Source organism: Dasypus novemcinctus, chromosome 2 (genome assembly GCF_030445035.2).
Source record: "Dasypus novemcinctus isolate mDasNov1 chromosome 2, mDasNov1.1.hap2, whole genome shotgun sequence".
NCBI lineage: Eukaryota > Metazoa > Chordata > Mammalia > Cingulata > Dasypodidae > Dasypus > Dasypus novemcinctus.
In genome coordinates, this window is record NC_080674.1 from 112,059,677 (window position 1) to 112,082,100 (window position 22,424).

Here is a 22,424-nt window from a genome sequence, read left to right on the forward strand (position 1 = left end):
ATGTCCTTTGAAGCACAAAGTGTAAGTTTGTGGAGGTTCCATTTATCCATTTTTTCCCTTTCGTTGCTTGTGCTTTCAGTATAAGGTTTAAGAAACCACCACCTACCACCAGGTCTTGAAGAGGTTTCCTTACATTTTCTTCTAGGAGTTTTATGCCTCTTTCATAGTAGGTCTTTTGATCCATTTTGAGTTAATTTGTATAAGGTGTGAGATACGAGCTCTATTTTTTTTGGGATATGGATATCCAGTTCTCCCAATACCATTTGTTGAATAGCCTATTCTGTCCCAGCTGGATGGGCTTGAACATATTGCTATTTTGATATGACTATGTAATGAAAATATACTAATGCTACAAACTGCAGATGCTTTTCTGTAAATGTATTGGTAGAACTCTCTACATTTTTAACCTTTCAACATCCACTGTTTCCCTTTAAAATTATATTCAACCAATTTTGTATGAATCTACTTCATGTCCTACAAAGGTACAGAGATGTTCTCTGCTCCTAAGGAGAGTTTAGTGGCAGGGACCAAAAAAATCTATTAACTACAAGATGTAGTAGATGTAATAAAGGCAAGAGTTCAATTTTTTAAAAAAGTAATGTCCTAGGCTCTATGTAGATATCAAGACTCAAGAGACAGGTTTTTGCACTCCAAAACATTCTAGGGGAGGAAGGATTCAATAAATAAATTATGTGACTACCTGGCTCCCTTTGATAAGTGCAAAAAAGGCATACATAAAAGTAAAGGAAAAGCGAGAGGGCTACATAGGTGTAGCAGTTTGATATGGTTATGAATTCCAAAAATAGATATTGGATTATGTTTGTAATCTGGTCCGTACCTGGGCATGATTGAGTTATGATTGGGGCTTTGATTGGGCCAGATCATTAGGATGTCGAATCCCCACCCCTTGGTGGATGGGGACTCACAGATAAAAGGAATGGCAAAGGACAGAGTAGGGGGTTTTCTGATGTTAGAATTTTGATGTTGGAGTTTGATGCTGAAGTCTTAAGCTGGAGCCCCAGAAAGTCAGCACGCAGTGAAAAGAGAAGCAAGCCCCAGGAAGAGAGGACCTGAGCCAGAATAAGAACATAGAGGAATAGAGACAGCTCCTTAGACATGGCAGAAACCCCAGGGGGAGAAACAGAGCTGTTCACTTGTCTACAGCTGACCTTGTGGAGAAAACAGAAGAGCTGAGCCCAGAGGAACCCAGGAAGCCTGAACAGACATCGGCAGCCATCTTGCTCCAACATGTGGAAATAGACTTTGGTGAGGGAAGTAATTTATGCTTTATGGTCTGGTATCTATAAGCTCCTACCCCAAAAAAATACCCTGTATAAAAACCAACCAATTTCTGGTATTTCGCATCAGCACCCCTTTGGCTGACTAATATAATGGAGGTACTTTCAGAAGCCACCATTTAAGCAGAACCCAGAAGCTAAGACAATAGGAAGTCTAGGCTTGAGTGGGAGAAGATTGAGTGGAGGGTGAAATGACACCTATAAAGAGGCTGCTGATAGAAAGGCGCTTGGAATGCTATCCATAACGAGCAGTCACGACTTTGTTACAAGTCAGAGTGATCACGTTTTTCAATAAATTCAGATTTGTGACTGAGGAAAGTAATTGCGGTAGCAGAATGGAGGACAAACAGAAGCCAGGGAAAACAGTTTCAAGAGTCTTGGAGGAAGTGGTCAGAAAAGACCACATTAGGGTTGTGTAAGGTGTAGTTATGGGAATGAGAATGAGAGCTTTTGGGGAAGCAGACCTCACAGGGGGATGACTGCTTAGAAGTGTGCAGGAAGGAGAAGTTGCTAATGACCAAGATCTGAACAAACAGAAGAAAGAGAGAGAGAACTTAAATGATTGAACAGATAGGGAGAAGTAGGTTTAGCCAACAAGAGGTGGCAACTGGCTTCTTGAGTTTGAGGAGCTGGTAGGGGGACATCCTGAGGAGATTCATGCTTTTAATTCACTTGTCATATAGTAACTGAGCTTTTTCTAAATGTCAGGGACTATTCTGAAATCTGGGGATACAACAATGAGCAAAAGACATATAAGAGATGTTCACCAGGCAACAGGGAATTAGAGGATGCTGAGTGAGAGGTGAAAGGTAGAAATATGGACCAAGAAGTGTCCAACTATAAATGAAGGGAGAAGATGGGCTAAAGATGGAATGTTGGAAGGAGAAGGAAAAGAGGAGAGAGAGGGAGAAAGGAGGGAGGGAGAATCTGGCTCACTGAGAACTGAGATCAGTGGATTTGATAATAAGATGTCTTCCATTACTGTTGAGACAGGCTTCCAGTGGGGCAAGGGTCAGGATCCAGTGAGGATGAGATGTAAGAAGTACTCCTTTAGAAGTCTGATGGCGAAATTAAAAAAAAAGAGGACAGCAACTTTACACTTTTATATCTGTAACGGACTATTACATAGATCTCTGAGTACAAAGAGAAAGTAGTGATTTATCCTGACTAGAATATCTTAGAATGCTTAAGTAGTGAGTGAGGATGCTCCTGTTTTTGCACAATATATACAGGAAGAAAAGCAGAAAAGACGTGATGGAGAGTGAGGGTTACAAACAGCCTCATTACAAGAGTGCTAAGCATAAGAAAACTCATCTCCTTTACCAATAACACATTTCTAAGTTAAATACAAATTTCTGAAAAAGATAAAATCTAGAAAAGAGTCAACTTTAGGACAAGCAAATGGGAAATCTCTTAAGAAGGGACTGAAAAGTTGATGCCCGCGGGCACGTGGGTCCCCCCTCACTCTGTGTTCCGTTGCCTACCCTCAAAAAAAAGACGAAGATCCTGGGAAACCAACGAAGGACACAGGCGCTAGCCTGGGCCTAACTGTGCTGGAGCTGCCAGGCTGCTCTCAGCAGCAGCAGGAACTCCTCTGGATCTTGTCGTGACATCGTTTGCGCAATGTAGCCTGTGATGGCGGAAAACGAAGCTGGTATTTATACGAGGTATTAGAGGGGGACCCTCCCGACCAGGCTAAGATGACAAAATGTCAGCCTCGATCATCTTACAGGCTTCGGTCTCCCTCTGTAACCTCTTTCTTTTTTGGCTGCTCTTTTATATATATATATACATATGACACTAACAGAAAAATAAATTGAAAAGAGCACTGAGGCAGAGTGTATTTCACGCACTGGTGCCAATGTTTCATATCTCATGAACCTCGGGAAAACAATTCGTAGAACTAATTAGTTTACAGTGTTTAAGCAGCTTGTTCCTCGTCTTTAATCTTCTTTATGTAATACTATGAACAAAGCCATATTATCTTCTGATTTTTTTATACAGTTTAACAAATATAATCTCCCTTTTCTTTCTAGGGATTATTTCATTTAGACATCAAACTATGTTGTGTGTGTTTGTGTGTGTGTGACTCCCCCCGACGCCCACCCCAGGGAGAAGGGATATAAATAAATTGACATCTATTTGCATAGGTCTCAATGGTCTACCTGATCCACCAGGTCCCTAAATCCTCTTTGTTGTCACGGAATCCACCTGGCTTAATTATACTTACAGTTTTCAACTAGCCCCTTCCGGCTTGCAGGTTTTTTCTGAACTCTGCACTGTCTTCCTGAATCCTAGCTGTAAGTCACACCCAGGTTGCTATCTCTTTCTCAGATTCTGGATGATGACAGGGCAATCTTGCCTGAAACTTAGCATCAGGCCCTTAAAGAATCCAGCCCTGATAAATCTCCCCTCAGGTATTTTTACAGCCCACAAAAAAGAACATGATTTAAGAGCATGCATGACCTAATCCCAAATGAATGGCAATAGATACATGCCTATATGAATTATTTAGGGGGTGGGAGTGGGGGGCAAGGGATAGCAAAGAAGAACAGAAAATTTAAACCGGGAACGTTTTTTTATCTTAAAACATGGCTCATCAAATATGACTTTTAAGAGAAATTAAACTTTATGTGTTTTCCTACTCAACAAAGTTATTTAATTACTGAATTGCTATGATGCTAAGATATACTAGTCAAAAAACAGGCAACTGAAATCCAAGAACTTGTTAAGGCTAATGTTGAAGTAAGTACTATTTATCAGGTGAGTGACAAAGAACATACACAACCACTTCCATTACCAAAGATGTGAAGTGGAGTTATTTGCTTAGAGAGATCCTATTCACGTTGTGGAAAACCTACTTCAGGCTTTTATTTATTTATTAATATTTGAATTCACATTATTAAAGAAATTTTATAGTCTCAGTAAAACATAGTACTTGGTACAAATTTTCATTTTGCTTGCTTGTGAACGGTTTACTGTCCCATGGTACCGATCAGCCTTAAAGTTCACTTTGTCCTTAATTGTCAGATTCATAGTAACTCCTAATTAGTGCAAAACAGGTAACACAGCTGTGACTATGCAACTGCTGAACACCTTTAGCATTTATATCAAGCTGAGCTCAGGAGCCCTCTCTGCTCTCCCCCAAGGTTAATGCTTTCAGTCTTCTGAGAATTATGGAGTAGGTGTCCACGGTAAGAGAGGATACTTAATTCTCCAAACTGCTGCTTCTACTAGTACTGGAGTCAACATAGGAAGTTGCCGGGTACCAGCAATGACAACTCAAGAGAAATTTCTTTCCCATTGTACAACCTTCAAGTCATTGAGGAGCTGGTTCAGAACCTGGAAGATTTAAATGGATCCATTGCAACAGATGCTGTGCACAGAGTCACATTGGAATTAGAGGGACTAATCAGAAAGCCAGTATGGCACCAGATGGTCTCCTGAGAGTTCTTCTGTGTCTAAAATATATGAGCCAAGGACACCAGCTATAATATTGTCCCAAATTTTACTCTAAGCATAGAGCGGGAGGAGTAAGACCACTAGGTTGGAAACCAGGCTCTGCCACTTTCTGGTTGACCCAGAAGAACCCTCATTTGCAAATTAATTAAATAGGATGGTGGTAATGGATTAAATTGAGATGGTGTATCTAAAGACCAGGGCATCTAGGTAGGGTCCAAGGAAGATCAGATGTTGTCACTGTTGTTGTGACAGCTATGATTATTTTTCACCAGCATCACAATTCTGAGAGAAGAGGGTGTTTGCAAGCAAGTGCTGTAATATGTACAGAAAAGGAGCAAGGTTCACCAAGAAAGTGAAGTAGAAAGATGGAAGATGGGATCAAAGGAGGAAAAATGAGAAAATTCTAGGAGAAATGAAATGAGAAGGCAGAAAAAAAGCAGAAAATAAAAATCTAAGAGGAGGGTTTGAATTCCTGATCTTGTTTTTTCCCTTGAACTTCAATTCAAATCTTTCGTACATCTCCATTCTGTCTGCAATAATAAGGCCCAATTTTAACCTAGTTTCAACTGTGTTGAAGTTGAGGTAGACATGACTAGAGAAAAGAAAGTTCCCTCTTAGCTATGAAGAATGGAAAAATACTAAAATGCAAATTCAATGGGAAAAGCCTAAACACACATTTCATAGCAGCGAATTCATAGGCAGAAGTGGAAGCCAGCAAGTAACCCCCTGAGGTGTGCAACTATAATGTACTATTTCAAGTTTGCAGGATGATAGATAAACAGCTAGCCCTGTTACTACTAAATGAATCTTTCTCTCTTTTTCAGGGCAAAAAATATTTGTGGTAGAATTGGTCCTTGAGAAAGACTGAATTGATCTGTTAGCAGTAGTGTTGGGTCAAAAATAATTATTGCCATACCTACTTCCTATGGATTATGTTCAAAAGCTACAGATACTCACTTATTCTGTCTTTATACTATGGGGAACTAATCGGAACCAGGGTTTGCTTCACTGCATTCTCACTTATTTTAAAAGTCAGGCTTACTAGGGAAGAAAAAGTCAAAGAGATTGACCAGGAAAGGATGAAATGTGCAGTCTGAGTAACCAAGCACTGTTTCAGATAAAGTGCTTGCTGGGTCCCGACCTCACCTTCTACTGTGTATGAATTCATTTTGCAATATTTTTTTAAAGCTAGATCTTTGTGTGCTTATTTTCAACTGGGGAAGGCAATTGATTTGTTTTCTATTGAACCTCACCAAGTGGATACTGAAGCGAAGACGACATATTTAGATGTCCTTAAACTTCAGATTCACCTTTCAAATGTGCCAAGGCAATGGCACATTCAGGGTAAATGCTGTGCAATTTCCACTAGGCAGGGATGAGAAATGAGGGCCTCATGGGCAAAATGGCATTAAAGGCTTACCAGTAAAAGAGCCCAACCCCTATTGATTCATTTTAGTTCAAATCAAATTTCAATCATCTGATGGACATGAAATCGCAAACAAAGAGAAAAATCAGATGATCCCTGAGTGTGTACTCAAGAGGCCTCTGATAGGAAACAACCAAACCTGCCAAATTCAATCCAATGCACTTTCACAGGCACCCATTTAGCTTTGCTTTTAGTGTTAGGACGCAGGAGGGAATATAAAGTAAAAGATACAACCCTATCCTTGAGAACACATCAGGTTCAAGTACCTAGAGAAACAAGGCAGACCTGTGAGAAACAATAACGGATAATAATTCTAAGAAAAATATATAACTAACAAGTAGAGAGTGGTCCAGATAATGTATAGAATTCAGGGGAGGGGGGAGATAAAGATTATGGAGTAGGAGGGATATCTAGAATTCACCCATATCCACTGTCCTCTCCTGGGCACAGGAAAGAATTCCCTCTCCCAACTCACTTACATTAGGAAGAGTTTTGAGCAAAATAACCTGTGCCCCTTGTAGGTGTTAGCTGATCCTTTTAGTGTTTTCTTGCCTGGAGGCTTGTGCTAAAATGGTAAATCCCCAGATTGAAGCAGACTTGATCACTGAGTCATGGCATGGATCACAGTATCTGTAGTAAGAAACAAAACTCTGTTGAGCCTCTGAGGTCTTTGGGCTGTTTGTTACCACAGCATAGCCTATCCTGTCCTGACTAATGTATGTATACCAAAGTAGCAATGAAGGTCCCCTAGGGAAATTAACTTTCAAAATGATTTTATGCCTGTGCTTTATTTCAAAGCCTTTTCTCCTCTGGCTGGGACTTATCCAACATTCTACCCTGTCTGTCTCCAGTAGCTCTGTTTAATTTGCTAGACTGACAAAAGTAGATACCATAAAATGGGTTGGTTTTAGCAGTGGGAATTTATTAGCTGACAAACTTACAGATTAGAGGCTGAGAAAATGTCCAACTCAAGTCATCATCAGACTGTGCTTTCTCTCTGTAGACTGGCTGATAGCTATCCTGGACTTCTCTGTCACATGGCAAGGCACATGGTAGCATGTGCCGGCCTCTCCTTTCTCTTCAAGGTTTCAATGCTTTCTGCTTCTTGCTTCTGTAACTGTTTATCTCTCTTTGGATTCATTCCATTCATAAAGGACTCCAGTAAGAAAATTAAGACCCACCCTGGGCCACCCAGTAACTAAAGTAACCTATTCAAAAGGTCCTACTTACAATAGGTTTATACCCACAGGAATGGATTAGCTTTACCAATATAGTTTTCAGGTGTATACACAGTTTCAAACCACCACAGTCTTCCACTCTAATCTTCCACACTGCTACCTCAACAGTCTAAGACATGCATCAGTCTCCATCTCTGTTTGAGGTTTCAGATCAATTTACCTGACACAAAAGATGAAGAACAAACTCCTTAGCATAGCAGTCAAGGCCCATCATAATCTGACTCCGTTTGCCAGTGTTATTTTTGTTCATTAGCTCCCATCCTACATTCCTGCTGCCAACACCCTAATTAAGCCACATTCTGCCTTGCATCCATGAATTGCTTCACACCACTTCTGTCTAAACGGTTCTCCCCTCCTTTGCTCTTTAGAGAGCTCCTGATCAACTTCTGGGAAGGTTAACTTCCTCTGTGATGCCTTCACTTCCTCTGTCCTCTTTTCAGTACTTTGTATATTCTTTTAGAACAGAACCTACTGTACCATCCTCCTCCCCTAAAAAACTGTTTTCTTGTCTGTCTCCTCCCACTAGATGGTAAGTTGCTCAAGGCAGGGTTTGTGTTCTATTGATTTCTGTTTCCCAAGAGTACTTAGCATAGGCTCTGACACAAAAGCTGATATTTGCACAAATATGAAGGAAGGAAGGAATATGTGGAAGAATTTGTTCACAACAGTATTAGGCAGAAGGCAGGAGCAGAGTAAAGGTGCTTTGTGGAATAGCTGTAAAACAAATTTAAAGAGTTAGGATGGTGTCAAATTGTGGAGGTTAGGAATTTTTCAATTGATGATAAAAAAATGATAGGGAATTAGCCTCTTAGTACCTTAGACATTGAAATGACAGCTATGTTTTTTGAACACTGAAAGACAGCTATGGTTTTTTACCTATCTCATCCCCCCTTTGACTGTAAAGCTCCATGAAAACAGGCACTGTCTCTTCATATTTGAATTCCCTATAGCAACAAGCACAGTGTTTGTATAACAGGTGCCAACAAATATTTGCTGAATTTAATTTCAAAAAGATTACTCCCTATGCTGTGACACTGGAGAGAACAGTCAGCAAACTATTTTATTACACCCAACATTAGATGGCAAATGGATTTAAAGGGAGTAGAACCTATGAAAAGGTGGAAGTAGAAATCCAAGACAGTATAATAGCTCAATCAGCACGTTTCAGGATCTCTGATATAAATTAATATTTTGAGCCTAGAGTCCTGGAAGAATAGAGATGCATTTAAAATACAAATGCTGAGATAAAGATTTGTTTTTACCATGGAGGAGATGAGTTCTGTGCTGGAAAAATAGTTTTTAAAGTGGGGATGAGTCAAACTAAAGCAAATACAGGGAAATGGATGTGGCTCAAACAACTGGGCTCCCATCTACCATACAGAGGTCCAGGGCTCAATACCCAGGGCCTCCTGGTGAAGGCAAGCTGGCCTGTGTGGTAAGCTGGCTCATGTGGAGTGCTGCCCCACTCAGGAGTGCTGCCCCATGTGGAGAGCTGGGGCAGCAAGATGGCGCAAGAAAAAGAGACACAGAGGAGAGAGAATAAAAGATGCGGCAGATCAGGGAGCTGAGGTGCAACAGAATGATCGTTTCTCTCCTACTCCGGAAGGTCCCAGGATCAGTTCCTGGAGTTGCATAATGAGAATACAAGCAGATGCAGAAGAACACACAGCAAATGGACAGAGAGAGCAGACAATGGAGGGAGGGGAGAGAAATAAATAAATAAATAAATCTTTTTAAAAAACCAAATACACCATTGCTACAGGCAGCTAGAAATACTAATTGCTGTATGCAAACTTTATCCCCTACTTGGGGATTTAGTTAAAGAATTTTCATCGACTGACTGACCAGTTCATTCATTCATTCAATTAATTTATCAAATTCTTATATCACATAAGGCAACTGTGTTTCCAAGTCTCATTCAAAATTCTATTTACGAAATTAAAAGAAGAAAAGGAATAAAAACATTCTATTTAAATTTCTTTTCTGTTTCACATTGAACATATTCACTGAGTTACTTTGTTAATTCAGAAGTCTGAGTGAAGGAAGAGAATGACACGTGTCTCTTCTACTGCTTTGGACTTCCAAATGTCTTGGTTATTCACTATCCGGGTCTACAAGAGCCTCCTCTTCATGAAGCATTTCTTAAAAAGGTGTGGCACTCTATGTGGATTCCTACAGGCATCTATTACTTTACAAATCCCATGTCATAAACATAATTCTATCAAGAGCTATACCTGGCTTTATTTGAGCCGCTATTTGAGAAGACATACACACATACACACCCCCACAAAATGGCCGAGAAAAAAATTATATCTTTAAAAGAAATACTGTGTGAAAGAAAAGAAAATTTAGCATATTTTTTAATGTAATAATAAAAAAATGGATAAAGAAAAAAAAAATTTAAACAAAACTTCACCAATTTAAATCTGCCTTGGGTAGATCTTAAAGGAAAAACTTAATATGTATTATTTCAATGTGAATTTACAAGGTACCTAAAGCATTTTATTGGACCCTGAAGCTTCTGAGAACTTCAAGGCTAATATGACCCCCATTCACCTACCCACAAAGTTTAACATCAACGCTTCATTCCTGCAACTGAATATAACCCGCTTTTTTCATTTTTTATAATTTTTAAACCATTTTTACAAGATACTTAGATTACAATTAATCCACTTTTCATATCCATTATTTGTGACCAGATGAGAAAAAAAGCACAAGCCCATTGTGGGGAGCTTGCTTTTCAATATATTTGTTTTCAAACTATACCACCCACACTTCTAGTTAACCAGTTTATTATTTCTCCATGAATTGCATTACACTTTCCAGAAAAGGAAACATCAAAGCAGTCATTTCAAAGTAAGCTGAGACTTCATGTGCCCTCACCCTAGGCTGTGGGACTACTAGTAAATGGGTGCAAACTTCACCTCACCTGCACACCAGGGTCGATTAGACATGGAAGTTACCTTGCAGCGGAAACCACTAACTGTTGACATGTGACTAACACTGCAGAGGTGAAAGAAGTGATGCAGGTAAAGAAGTCAGCATATGTGCAGATGTGGCCAATACATTACAGCAGCATACTCAGATTCATCTTTACTTGCCAGTCTACCATTCATTGGGAAAAGAGAGTATTAATCTAAGTTACACAACTCCAAATTGACATTGTCTTCACCATTCTAACAGAGTCATAGTACCTTTCAGTGATGCTACTCATTTTACAGTTAAAAACAGGATGAGATTTTATATTCCCCTTACCTGAAACCCAGCTCCAAGGCAGACAACTGGACTTCAAACCTGCTTGAGGCTCGAGAACACGTTTTACATTTATTCTCACCTAAGTCACATCATGACATGAAGTGACTTATGAATTAAGGAGCAAACATGTTATCAGAACTCAGTAACAAAATGTTCAGGGACTCTTGGCTTGGTCACCTTGAGAAAGGACACAAGCTGGTGGTTCTATGTTCAGGGCAAACTGCCTCCAGGGCAGCGGTCCGAAGGACATGGCTCCTCCTCTGGGCCTATTAGAAAGGGTGAGGTGGGGAGAGCCCCCAGCAGGAGGACCCCCTAATTCCAGCCTGCTCTCCATGGCAACACGGAGGACTTCCACTGTGTCTTTTCCACTTTCTTTTTTTCTTGGGGACTGAATAAGGGAAGTCTGCAATCTTCATGGCTGTGTCTGTACAACTGGACAACTGTGTTCACAGGACCAGACCCTGGGGCCCAACCGCACCCTTTCCTAGCTCTGTGATGTGGGCAACTGAGACTCACCCTCCTCCTCTGTCACACAGACGTCTTACCTATTATAGAAAGTGGATGGAACTACTTTCAAAACCTGAAAACCTCTGTCACACAGACGTCTTACCTATTACAGAAAGTGGATGGAACTACTTTCAAAACCTGAATACACTATACAGATATAAGGCATGATAACTACTGCGTGCCCATCTTCTACAGGTCAAAATTAATGTTATGTCACTTTTCACAAGTAATGAGTGTACCTGTAGGATAATTTCCTAGAAATATGCTGGAACTAATAGTATATGCATTTTAAGTTTTGGCGGATATTGCCAAATTACCCTCCACAGAGGCTGCACTAAAATTTATATCACCATGCCCGCATCAATATAGTGGAAAATAAACCTTTTTGATCTTTGCCCATTTGAAAGATGATTGAAATTTTTATTAGAATTTATCTTTTGAATGAGGTGACATGGGATATCTATAGTTAATTCTACTGTAAAGTTATTTTTCTTTGATAATTCACAATTTCAAATATATTCCTTTTTTATCTTGTACAAAGAATAAGACAGTAGACCCCTTTTATTCCTTAGGAACTAAAAATATCATGTCATTAGTATATTTCATTGTTTGTCCCCCAAACATCCCCTTCTAAACAGACACAGTGGCAAAGTCTAAACAAAGAGGGAAGCAGATGTGGTTCAAGTGATCGGACCTAGTGATCTAACACGTGGGAGGTCCAGGGTTTGATTCTCGGGGCCTCCTGGTGAAGCAAGCTGGCCCACATGGTGAGCTGGTCGAGTGGAGAGCTGGCGCACAAGATGACACAACAAAAAGAGACACAAAGGAGAAACAATAAGAGATGCAGCAGACCAGGGAGCTGAGGTGGTACAGGAGATTGAGCACCTCTCCCCTACTCTGGAAGGTCTCAGGATCGGTTCCCAGACCCACCTAAGAGAAGACAAGCAGACACAGAAGAGCACACACAGTGAATGGACACAGAGAGCAGCAGACAATGGGTGTGTGTGGGGGGAGGAATAAATAAATAAAAATGTTAAAAAAATGAATAAAAATGTAAAAACAAAAGTCTAAATAAAGAATCGCTTACAGGGGATGAACAGGTAAGATTCTAAGCCTTTCCTATCCTCACTGCTGTTTCATTTCTTATATGCTTTCCTGTATGAACTGACAGGTTTCACAAAATAAAAATGTTCATCAGTAGGGGACTAGTTAAATAATTATGGTAAATCCACACAGAATATGCAGCCATTATAAAGAATGAGGCAGTTTTAAGTAGTGACATGAAAATATGTTATGTGGAATAAAGGAAAGATGCAATACAAAATGTATAGTAGGTCACCAATTGTGTGCCTCGCACCCCTCCCCCATTTGTATGTGTAAATATTACCACTATAAATACCCACAACCTATGAAAGAATGTTGCCTCTTGAGAGAGGAACTGCCTAGTTGGAAGACAGCATACCCTTTATCCATATATCCTTCATATCTTTTGAATTTTATACCATGTGCTTGTATTGCATACTCAAATATAATAATCTAATTTTAAAAGAAATTAAAAATATCCTCCCTAAATTATATTAAACAAAATCATCCAGTTTTATAAAATTACAAAAACTTAAAAGAAAAAACAAAAACCAGTCCTTAAGAAAACAAATATTCAAGAGCGATTTTGTAAAAATGCTTCAAAAATGGTTATCTACAACATTGAGATGGGACAGATACTTTTACTGAAGAGTCCAATGTCATCCTTTCATTATGATTTGTATTCAGGTAGAAAAATCATTAACAATTGCAACATTATAAAAATTAGAGGTTTTAAAAAGTAGATAATTTTTTAAAGGAAAAAAAATGTGTTATTTCCCCCTCAACATTACTCTTGACTAATAGTAAGCATTTCATGTAAATCCATGTTATTTCATTTATCTGGTGTGATCATCTAAATCTCTTCGCTATGACCCAAGATTCTTCATTACTATGCTTTATCCCATCATTCATTCTTACACACTAGGATACCATTAGAGAAAGAAGCCATCAATTTATGATCCTCACAGAATAAAATTAGGCTGAGGATAAGTAAGTTCCATCAATTGCATTCTGAAAGAAAATTAGCCTTTAGGCCTATTCTTTTGCTTGATTTTCAACTGGAGAGTCAAAAAGTAATAATAATGAGTTCTTAATTTGAAGCCACCAACTAGGGAAAAGTAAATATATCCTATTTGTACGTAATGTCCCTCTACAATAATTATTTTTATTTGTTCATTTTCTAGAGGAGACACGTTTGTTTTTATCTTTTACGACCAAATACATTTTAGTAAACAGATCAAAGACCAATAAAATCTTTGTTCTCCCTCCCTTCAGCCAAACCCTATGGTCAATTTTGTCTCCATAGTTGCTATCTAAAGTGAACTACTGATAAGAAAAATTAAAGGACCCAGAAGCTGAAGTGTGAGGTACTTGGAGAGCATTTCCCACATCTCGTTTCTTTTCAGCTACCAGTAACCATCACATTCCTACCAGCATACTTTTAAAAGCGATGAAAGAAATTTGCCTAAATATAATAGCGTCAAGGCTTACATTCCTTTTTCAAGAAGAAAAACCACGTAAATAACAAGACTCTGGAAAACTGAAGTCATACTCTGTACTTATTTGAATTTGCAAACTGCTAAGTGTAGGGAAATATAAATATCTTGTACTTTTTAAGAGACCTTCATGTACAAACAGAGTAACTTCAATAACTACTTGCATAAACTTTAGGATGAGCTATAGGTGCTTTTATCCCTCTGACTCCTTTGAGCATAACTGGTAGACTTGGTCTTCTGAATACCAATGGTGTTCATTTATTAAACACGTGTAGATTTTTCTAAGCACTTTACATGTATTAACTCATTTAAAAATCACAACTCTCAGGGATCTCAGAATATTATCCCTTTTTCACAGAAGAGGAAACTGAGGCACAAACTCTTACCCAAGATCACACTGCTAGTTAGCATGAGTACTGAGACAGGAACTCTAGCAATCTGAGTCCAGAGTCTGCACTCAACACTACTTTCAATGAGTTTAATTCTCTTAAAATGATCATGAAGTGTGAAAGAATCTCTTTACTTTTCTACCTCAGTAATCTTTTCTATGATGTCACTGCCTCGGACAGCAGGTATCCATGAATTCCTAATCTATTAATATTATTCCTTTTTCAGTAAATACGTATTGAATCCCTAGAATGTGTAAAGTCATGTGTCACACATTTGAGAAGATGAGGAGGTAGGACAAATAAATGTGTGCTCTCAAGCACTTTGAAACTCCCTGATCCATCCTCCACTCCCTGCAAAAAAGGAATGTTAACAACATTCAAAACCACATTTCCAATCTTTGGAAATCTTTTGGAATGATCTTTGGAAGCAAGGATCTTCTTATATTCATATACCTTTGTTATTAAATGGCTCCTGGCCTGGTGTTGACGGAATTACTGAGTCCAGTTTAGTCAGAAGTGAATACCAGAAGAGTCTGGTAAGGAATGGGCAGTCCCTGCAGCCAAAAGTGGGAGGGAAAGCCTTGGCCACCTCGAGTACTGGCCTGAGACGAGATCCGGAGGTCAGCCTCTGGAGGGCTAGTCCACAGGTCTCTTCTCTCCACCCTAACTCAAACCTCCACCCTCCAACTTAATTAAAAACAACAAAAACCCGAAAGACCCTCTACTCTACAGCTCTTTGCCATAGATAAGACCAGAGGGTCTAGTTCACACCAAGTTTCTGAAAGGTAATGTCTTACCTGCTGAGATGGAACAGTTTTCACAAAGTATCAAGTAGACACTTGACACTGGTCCAAAGTGGGGACCTGTGGTTTCATAACCACCTCCCTGAGGTCACTTGCATTTATTAACACTGTTCTGACTTAAAAGCCAGTTACTGAGCTGCGTTGGACAAGGGTGGCATATAGTTCGATGTGATATCATGAGCAAAGTATTAGTGTTTTTGTCTGTGGTAGTAGGCATTCTTTTTACAGAGTACTGTTGACATTCATGAAGGCAAATAAATCAACAAGGACACATTTTCTAACTCATTTAGAGGAAAAAGCTCACATTCTGCTGTAAACAAAAAAGTTGGGAAAGGGGAACAGCTTGGGAGAGGCATTTTATAATCTGTTGATACACTGGTACAAAATTCCTTTTGTTAAACACTTCTGGAGGGTTAAAGGGCTCTCACACAGTACTGAAGATAATAAGTCAAAAAAGATAGGCTGCCTAGCTAAAAAGGCTGGAAAAGTTTCTTTGTGCAGGTGGAAACTTTTAAATATGGTGGTATCTGAATAAGTGGGAACCCTTATTCCCACTTATTCAGCTGGGTCAATTCTTTACATTAGCTAAGTCTCGGAAGATGGCACAAGATGCGTATCTTTTTGGTGTTTGTGTCTGATGGACGATCTAAGAAGACTTGGGAGGTCTTAGCATCTTCTACAGTTCATCCCAGTGAAATCTGAGGCTGATCACCTTGCAACGCCTCACTACATAATTTGTGTGGCCCAGCACAACATGAAAATACAGGGCCCCAGCACAAAAAGCAGAAGAAGAGCCAATAATGGTACTAAAATACAAAGCTTTTTGATTTCTTCGACAGTCACTTTCATCATGTCATGATGTTTATTTGCTCCTCAATGTCTGTCTAAATAAAGAAAAGCTAAATCTTTTCATTACAAGCCTGAATTCTACCATTCATCTTTATATTGTACAGTGCCAGCTTTAAATGAAAATATAAGTGCATTTAACTAGTATGCGGAATAACCATAATTACTCAACCTGTATTTTGTTGTTCACATATGCCTATATATTTTGTTCTTACTAGGACAGTAGAAACACTTCACAAAATGAACTCAGCTGTGTTTTTTCTACTTCTTGATGCATGCATATTCTATCAACACTCTAAGGAAGCCAATGTTTTCCACAACACTCACCTTATACTTGTTTGGAGTCTTGTTGAATTCCCACATGTTGTGGTCTACCAGAATTTTATATTTATGGGGCATCATGGTCTCTAGTGGTTCCAACTAGTCTGAATTAAGGAGTCAGGCTGCATTTGCAGCCAACAGCTGGAATTCAGCAACTGTTCTTAATCCACCTTAATTGCTTATTATTCTATCAGTTCTTGTTTGCACTTCTGTTATTCAAAGCAATTTTCCCTACAAGCCCTACCAAGTATGTGTTTTTGGCAAGCCACAGCCAAAGAATTCTTGAGTTTCAATCTCTGGGCTATTATTGTTTTGTTTTGAAACTAAAACACATTGACACTGGCTGAAAAAATTAAGTTAGTCATAATGCCCACAGATGGACTAGTGTTCTACAAAGAGATGCAGGTACTTGCCACCGTCTAAATAAGACCAAATCTTTTTTTGGTGTTTTAATTAAAGCCACAGTTAGCATAGTTGCTATTTGCCCTAAATAAATCTTCCCCTCCTTGCTTTAGGGAGGGATATTCACTCCACCACTTATTGCACTCATGAATAAAATAAGATCCCAGGGTCCCAGGGAGAAAAAAGCACCAATATAAATGCATTAGGTGCAAATTACCAAAGCAAAAGAGCCCATGGAGACTATAAAGCTGGCAGCACCAAATGGAATGTGTGGGAGGGGCCAGCAAGAGAAAGCCCAGAGTCATGGTTCTGGTTCTGTGGCGTACTGTACATGCTTCAGCCCAGGTAATTGATTCTGGGGTCTGCAAGAAGGAATTCACAGCACAGCACCTGTAACTTAGCGTTGGCCATATTCTTACTGGAGCTTCAGTGAGAGCTTTTCTCTCGCCCTCTTGTAATCCTCTCAAATGCCACTGGTAGGTAGCATCTCTCAAAGCAGATTCCTCATGGCGGGGGGTGGGGGGATGGGGGTGGGTGGGAAGTATTGCAATCTAATCTCTTGCCTATCAATTGACCACTAATAGGTGTTTATTTTGGGGGGCTTTGTTTATAATCTGCAGTAAGGCAAAGTTCACACATTTATCATTAGTAAAACTATGATCTGTAGGGCAAGGCAGCTGATCTTTTATATTTTCCCTACAACTCGTTCATGTATCTTATTCATGCAAAGCCACACATTTGTGGCTTTGCATATTCCTATCATAACACTTTACTGCAATCTTTCTTGTTCTCTAATGATTTCACCAGTGTAAGCCAAGCCCCCTCTAAGCTTCTTACAAAGCAGAAACCTATCATACACATGTCTCCCCCACAGTGCCTGACTATTTACTGAACTGAATTCAATTTTCTCTAGACGAGAGGAAACAAGGCTTTCTGTTAGCCTGGTCTTATTTCCACCCAGCACTGTCCTTGTTATGGTGTGGCAGTCTTACTCCCTTCTAAGCCTGTTCTGAGCGCACACTTTTTAGTCTTATTTATTTCCCTGTATGTGTCCTTGAAGCACATGTCCCTTAAAAATTAGCCTGTTCTACCCTGACTGGAACATGAAACACTGTGGGCAACTGAGCATGTGTTCAACTATGACAAAAGGGCTATATTATGACAAAAGTCTTTAAGGGATTTGTCTTGCCCTTAAATCACCTCAACTCCGTTTCTTCAAACAGTGAGAGCCTGAGAAACATTCCTCCAAACAGTGTTTCCTGAACGTTTCAGCCAGGATCATTCATCCTGGGTCCTGGAGAAAGGAACCTGTGAAACTCCTGGGCAGTGGGGAGAAGCACTCACAGTGGAATCAGCTTCAGATGCCAGCTTGTCCTACTTATTCATAGCTGGAGTCGTCTTGTTTATGCCTACTGTTTTACAGCACACTGCGGGCTAGGTAAGGAGATATGGTGCATATGGTATAAACTAACACGAAGACAACTTCTGTAAGCCTTCTACAGTGTAGCCATAAAGTGTCATTTCCTCAAGCCTGCAGACTCTTGTTAAAACAATTTAAATCTATATAGTTTAAAATAAATTATATGAGTTTTTTTAAGGGACTGGGGATTGAACCAGGACCTTGCATCTGGTAAATTGGTAATCAACCACTGAGCCACCTCAGCTTCCCTGAGTTGGGTGTTCTGTTTTGTTTTTTTCAAGTAAAACATATAATTTATCCAAAGTGTAAAATCAGTGATATCTGGTATAATCACATAGTTGTGAGTTCATTACTTCAATCATTATTAAAGCATTTTCATTATTTCAATAACAATAAACAAAAAAACAAACAAGGAAATCTTCCCCTCTCAATCTCTGTTTTCCCTGCTGTACTCAGCAGCTACTTCTGGCTATTCTTGCACAATTTTTTATTTCTTTATTAAGCAGTTTTTTTTTTCTATATGACTTACAATTTAATTCATTAAAAAAAATTTTAACTGTTCTTTTTTTAAAAAGATACATAGATCACAAAAAATGTTACATTAAAATATATGAGTTTCCCATTTACCCCCGCACACCACCGCAACTCCAAGTCCTGAAAATGCCCCTACATCACATCTCTTCTTTCCTCTTCCTATTCTCGGGAACTACCGTGGCCACTGTCTCCACATCAATGATACAATTTCTTCCATTGCTAGAGTCACAATAGTTCTATAGTAGAATACCAGTAAACCCACTCTAATCCTTATTTTATTCCTCCACCCTGTGGACCCTGTGATGGTGATTTCCACTCCACCTCTAAATCTAGACAGGGCTTAGATCCCACATGGCTGATGGATGGAATTAAAAAATACGGAACACTTCACAAATTTGTGTGTCATCCTTGCACAGGGGCCATGCTAATCTTCTCTGTATCGTTCCAATTTTAGTATATGTGCTGCCAAAGCAAGCACTATTAAGCAGTTTATTGAGATATATTCACATACCATATGATCTATCCAATGTATATAATCAATGGTTATTTTTCAGCTATTAAAAGGGCCTTTATTGTAAAATTGATAAATAAATATAAAAATAGATTGAAAGAAATCACATATTTTAAAAGAGAGTGCAAGGCCAGATTAGATTTAATATAATCAAATATAAGAAATAGATAGTATAGCAACAAATCTTTATAAATGTAAATAACAATTCTAATATAATAGAAATTAATTATGACAGAATTCTAGTTTTTATATTAGAGCTCTAACTTTTGGACATAATAATCTCTAAGCATGAAATAAATTATTGGTTTAGTAATTTAATTTCCATTTAGGCCATAATTTTTTCTGGATAATCAAATTCCTATTTGGGAATTCTTCACATCTTGTTGGAATGAATTATAGCAGATAACAATATGCCAACTCCTAATTTTATGAGGCAGAAAAACTCAAAATCTTTTTCAACAGTAGTCATGCTAAATCCTGTTTGTTTTCCTTCACTGGATTTTTTTTTTTTAGGAGGTACTGGGAATTGAACCCAGGACCTCATACATAGAAAGTAGGCACTTAAACCACTGAGCCACATCTGCTCCCTGTTTGTTTAGCTTATTGTTTGTTTTCCTTTTTTCAGGAGGCACTGGGAACCATACTCAGGACCTCTGAAGTGAGAGGTGGGAGCTCAACCACTTAAGCCACATCTGCTCCCTTATGATTTTTTAAATGTCTTTTCTTCTATATTTCTTGGTTCATTGGGCTATTTCTTACTCCATGTACAATATCAACTATATAATCAACAAAATATAGGCTTTATCAAGAAATTAAACTTTTTTCTATTTTTATAACAATCGTATGGTTTGCAGTTTTAGATATATTATACTCTTATATTAGACATGACATTTAAGTGAAAATATTATCGCTTACATTCATATCGGACTTTCATTCATCAGTTCAGTAGCAATGAATCAAATTGTGCTGAATAGCAAAGAAATTCCCATCAACTATTTTTTTCTCATTCAAAACTAGTGCTTTTAATCCTTCATAAAATATTTCAGTACTTTGTTCTGTGCATTCACTATTTGTTTGAACTTTTAAAATTGTAATGATATTACTTTAATGCAGTTATTGACTAAAATTTAAGATATATAATGTAGATTACATTTTCATTGTGGTATCTTAACCCTCACTATACTGAACCTGCAATGGTTTTTATAACGTAAATTAAAGAATGCTGACTTTTTATGTGAGGTACAGAGATGGAAGGAAGTGTATCACTTAAATTCATGGCATTAAATAAAAGACCATAAAGTCAAAATAATAGGCAACAACTAGGTGAAAAATGTAGTGGATCTAGAATCCTCTGAGATTTTATCAGTTTAAACACTTTCTTGCCTTCAAGAAAAGTACTGCAGCTGGGATACAATACTGAAACTTCGCTTTAAAAGCAGAGCTCAATGAGGAACAACACCCACCCCATCTGATGGGTTTCTAGCAAGGTTGAACACTGTGCATCTCCCACAGGTTGCTGAATACAGCAACTTGAGGCTGCAGGCACTAAGGAGTGTTCCTTTTCACCCAACATAGGACTAACAAACCAATCCTCTGACTTCAGGAATCTAATTCCACTCTTCAAGCACTGCAGCAATCCCAACTGCCTTCTTTCCTCACCTTCCTCCCCCGATTCTTTCAGAAAAGGAGATGAAGCTAATTTATGTTCATTTAATCCATTTACCCCTCATGCCTCACTGCAACAGGAAGCTGTCTCTGTTGCATTGAGACCAGAGTCTCATCTTAGCTGAGAGCTGATACCATCATCATTTAGAAAGAACGCTTATCATGCCGCAGTCAGCATTAAAACTGTTCCCCAACATTCTGAATTTATCTAGCACATCTTCCCCATCTGATGGAAATGAACCAGCAATAATTTTAGTGGAGGAAGCAGCACTTTAAAAAATTGTGATCCTGGCACTGGGGAAGTTTACGCATTACATTACAAAGCACAGCTGTATCCTGTTGTTTAGTCTGTAGGGCTTTTGACAGCACATGACTATAGCTGCTGAAAAGCATTTGCACAGGGTTGATATATATATATGCGTACACACAAACTGGGGACGTGCAAAGGACAATGTGGCCATGCTCTAAGTGTATCAAACTATGACTTCTAAATTCCTTTCCATCAAATGCCACTAGACGCACTTGATAAATGGGCCCTAGGAGAGCACTTCTCATTGCCCTGGGATGGGATGACTTGCAGGCATAGGACACTCCATCGATACAGAGAGCTGACAGATTGAAAGGTGGGAAGGACAATCCCTGATACGGTACACCTGCTTACCAAGAGAAGCCATGCTCCAAACCTCTTCCCCTTCATTGCCTACAAAATACACTCCCAGAGGCACACAGTCTCTAAGGTATAATTGCTAATTCAAGCTCACCTGAAATGTGGGGGGTACTTCAATTCAAACCTATGTGGTACTCAGACAAACACTTAACAGGGAAAGTCGTTTTCTTTCATAAAAGCACCATTTAACTCCCCACCCTTATATCTTTTCTGTATAAAAGGGAACCCAAAATTCTATTCGGGGCTCGGTTTTTATTAGGACAGGAGTCCACCGAGTCCGGCCAGTCAAAATAAATCAATTTGCTTCTCAGAGTTCTCATGTCCTGGCCTTCCATAACCCGTACACCCAACTTCTCTAACACATAATCAGTAGCCGCTTGCTAAACTTACCCAAAGCAAATAGAATGACAGTCTTTTGCCCAAATTTGAAATTGAATTGAAAACTTGGGTGGTGGATAATGGGAGCTAAAATGAAGAACTCAAAATGGACCCCCCCAGCATGCTGGGAAAGGGCCTGCATGGGGAAGAGTTCTCTCCTGTGAACTTGACTATTTACTTACTACCAGGTCATCTCTTTTCCCTCCTCTGGTTCTACCATGCAGGATTGCTTCACTCCGCATTGAAGTTTCCAGAATTGTTGAAACTGTCACCAACTAACAAAGTCATCAGCCTTTGAAGTAAACAAAATACATCAGATTTGAAATAAACAAAATACTACCCTATATTTTGAATATGTTTGGCCCAGTTACATGCCTTCACGTTATCATTGTAAAATGTTCACAGTTTTAACCATTCCACTTTTATTAGAAACAGTTTTTTTTAAAGTTTACTAAAAATCTGTCATTCCAAAGGTCAGAATCATTAAGGACTCTAAATAAACTTGATCTTCTAAGAACTGGTGCTATTTCTATCCTAGAGTTTCTACCTGTTTTGAATTATGTATTGCTTAGAATAATAGCAATACAAAGTCTTAAAATGTCCCCCAAAAGTCAGCAAAAAATTAAGAGTATATTGTTTAACCTATGTCCTGATTTTGCCATCTACATAGTAAGAACTGGGCCACCCAGGCAAGTCACTGTATAAGGATGCTATAAAAATAAA

General features: G+C 38.8%; 1 protein-coding gene and 1 non-coding gene across 6 annotated transcripts in view; both read right to left on the bottom strand.

The window, feature by feature from the left end:
* Nucleotides 1-22,424, bottom strand: part of EFNA5 (ephrin A5) — a 293,886-nt gene that overhangs the window by 110,767 nt on the left and 160,695 nt on the right. The gene's annotated exons all lie outside the window — the stretch shown is intronic.
* LOC111762076 (U6 spliceosomal RNA) lies at nt 18,852-18,958 on the bottom strand. The gene has a single exon (XR_002795286.1). It is a non-coding gene; the product is annotated as a U6 spliceosomal RNA (small nuclear RNA).